This window comes from Pan paniscus, chromosome 14, assembly GCF_029289425.2.
Source record: "Pan paniscus chromosome 14, NHGRI_mPanPan1-v2.0_pri, whole genome shotgun sequence".
Taxonomy (NCBI): domain Eukaryota; kingdom Metazoa; phylum Chordata; class Mammalia; order Primates; family Hominidae; genus Pan; species Pan paniscus.
Window position 1 is genome coordinate 27,419,607 of NC_073263.2, and position 3,122 is coordinate 27,422,728.

Sequence of the window (3,122 nt, forward strand, 5' to 3'; positions counted from 1 at the left end):
TCTTAGCAGGAAGGAAAAACCAATCCCCAGTGTCGTGAGTTCCTTAGAAATGCCCCTGCTATGCACACATACCCAGGTCCCACCTTCACCCGCCCCAATGCCATGCTGCAAAGGAAACGTGCCTCTGAGCTTCAGCTGCTTTGTGGGATTGGGGTTGGGTGGCAGCTGGCTCCAGACAGGAAAACTGTTACACGCCTGCTGTTTGAAAGTTCCCCTTCTTAGCTCAAGGCATTCTGCACACCCTTCTACCATGAATAGTTGCTCAAATCAGGTACTTCCTACTGCAGGTTTTGATGGAGCCAGACCCAGCCACTCACTTTGTTAGGAAAGGATGACTAAAGAGCAGAGCCGTTAGGGGGAGCGCGTCCACTTGCTTGGTTTGCAGCATGAGATCAATGAGCCAGGAGCTCAGGATAAAATAAAGTGTCAATGTCTTTGTCTCCTTGAGGGGAAGCTTTAGGACAGAGTGCCAGGCAGGGGTGAGTGGGCCGAGGAAAGCCCAGCTCTGGGCTCCACGGACGGCACGAGGAGGTTCCCTCTCTGCAGGCGTTGGCAGTTACACCCTGGGTGTGCAGGCTCCCAGCGTCTCCTCGGAGAACTCAGGAAACTCACCGAGGCATTCGCTGAATAGAAGTCCGGCTTTGAAACTGTGAAGTAGCAGCGCCCCCTGCCTGTGCGTGGCCGCCATAGCTAGGAAGCCTTCCCAAGTGGGGAAGACCCCCCCGCCCCAAGGAGCTCCGGAGGCTCCCCCAAAGCCGGGAGAACCTCGCACAGGCATCCAAGAGCAGCTCTGCTCCCATGGGGACCTGGAACTTATTTGGAACTCAGCAGTCCCTGCTCTTTCTTCCCTTCCTGCTCCCCCACCTACCTAAAATCCCAGGAGCTAGCAAAGGACAAAGGCTCTCCCCAGAGCTTCTGCCACACAGGGGTGCTGATGGGTGGGCCGCAGGTGGGCCTGAGCCCCTGCCCCCCTTAGCTCCGGCTGATTCTGTTTGTCGCCGACCTCAGCTGACTGGATGCTGTCATGGTGGCATGGCGATTATTATAGGCATCTCGGTCTTCTCACTATATTGAGATCATCTCAATTACTACTCAAAGATTAGTGCAAGCTGCCATGACTCATATGCATCCGGTGTTTACTCTTACTTCATGGCCCTAGTAGTGCTGTATTGATGCCAAAGCGTGAGAGACTGTCACTTGATTACGATTTCCAAAGGCTACTGTAATGAATCTGGCCCAATTCCTGACTTGGCTTGGACAAGCCTCCTCCCTCCTCCACCCACTATCCCATTCCTAGGTTCCATTTTCACTTTAGTTCTTCTACCAGAGTTAGATGCATGTTTTCCTTAATCTTTACATTTAAAAATAAAATTAAAATGCAAAGTCGTCACATGAAAACACACTTCTCAATTTTCTTTTTTTAAATATCCCAAACATCAAAACAGTACTACTCAATAAACGCCCTCATCAAGTGCTATGAATACACCAGTTGGCATCAGATGCGTCTCCCTAGACAGCAACGTTTCTGTGTCCACGGATCAATAGTCCACTTATGACAGAGCTTCCGATTCAGGCAGGCCCTCGCAGGCTAATTTCACCTCCATGATTTTATATGCAAGTTAGAGCTACTCCCTGAAACTGCTCTTCCCTGAGTTCTGCCTGTCAGGCATGGAGATGGAGAAGCTATCCATAACACTTCTCTCCTCCTTAGCCCCACAGGCAACATGCCAGCCTGTCCTCCACTCTGCCTTCAAAGCATGCTCTGCGGCTGGCGACTTCCTGCCACTTGGACTGCTACCACCAGGAACCAATTTCCCATCTATCTTCAGCCCCAAGGCTCCTACCCTCACCCTGCCTCCCTCCTGTCACACCAGCCAGAAGGATCCTTGCAAACCCCACCTCAGATCATGTCAATTACTAAAAATAAATTCAGGGACTCTCCACTGCACTCTGTAATTGGACTCAAAATTATTAGCTTGGCCCTCCAGGGTTCACCTAATCCGCCCTCTGCCTAATTCTCCAAACTTCTTTGCGGTTTCTGCTCTCCCCATTCCTGATGATCCAGCCACATGCCTCTCCTGGAATTTATGCCACCTTCCCATCTCAGAGTCATGGTTCAGCGTTTTTCACTGGTTTATTCTCATTTATCCTGCAGGCTCAGCTTTAATGTTCCTCCTGTGAGCTCACAACCTATATTATTCTTTCTCATTGCAACATGTTCTTTGCATTTACATGCAACCATTTGTGTATCTATTGTGTATGATCCCTCGGGGGCTGATACATTTTGGGACAGGAAGGAAAGCATCCTTTTGTATGGGATGTATCCCCAGTACCAAGCCCCAGGGTCAGCTGGAGTAGTTGTTGAGTTGACATGGATGGAATTGGTGAAGAAATGAATGGGCTGTATAAGGTTGACAGTATTCACTCATAAAGGTTAATGACTTGCCTCCTGCCACACCCTCAGCAAGCGGACATGCAGTTCCTAGGTGAACTGCACCATCTGGAAGACTCCCTAGGAGAAGAAATGGGGAGAGGGGCTGCAGGAGGCAGGTGAGAAAATTCTAGAACAGTTGGTTCTCCAAGACAGAGTCCCCTTAGAGTGGGGCTGTAAAGATATGTGAGAAGCATAGTCAATGTTCACACTTGTGCTCGCTTTGGCAGCACATATACTAAAATTGAAACAATACAGAGAAGATTAGCATGGCCCCTGTGCAAGGATGACATGCAAATTCGTGAAGCGTTCCATATTTTTTAGTGGAAGCAATTTTGGAGGTAGTGGAAGCTACAATGATTTTGGCAATTACAATAATCAGTCTTCAAATTTTGGACCCATGAAGGGAGGAAATTTTGGAGGCAGAAGCTCTGGCCCCTGTGGTGGTGGAGGCCAATACTTTGCCAAACCACGAAACCAAGGTGGCTATGGTGGATCCAGTAGCAGCAGCAGCTATGACTTTGGCAGAAGATTTTAACTAGTAAACAAAGCTTAGCAGGAAGGGAGAGCCAGAGAAGTGACAAGGAAACTACAGGTTACAAGAGGTTTGTGAACTCAGCCAAGCACAGTGGTGGCAAGGCCTAGCTGCTACAAACAAGACATGTTTTAGACAAATACTCATGTGTATGGG

The 3,122-nt window shown here is 49.1% G+C and overlaps 1 non-coding gene across 1 annotated transcript; it reads left to right on the top strand.

The window, feature by feature from the left end:
- Nucleotides 1-2,645: 2,645 nt before the first annotated feature.
- Nucleotides 2,646-2,752, top strand: LOC112436955 (U6 spliceosomal RNA). The gene has a single exon (XR_003025618.1). It is a non-coding gene; the product is annotated as a U6 spliceosomal RNA (small nuclear RNA).
- The last annotated feature ends 370 nt before the right edge of the window (nucleotides 2,753-3,122 follow it).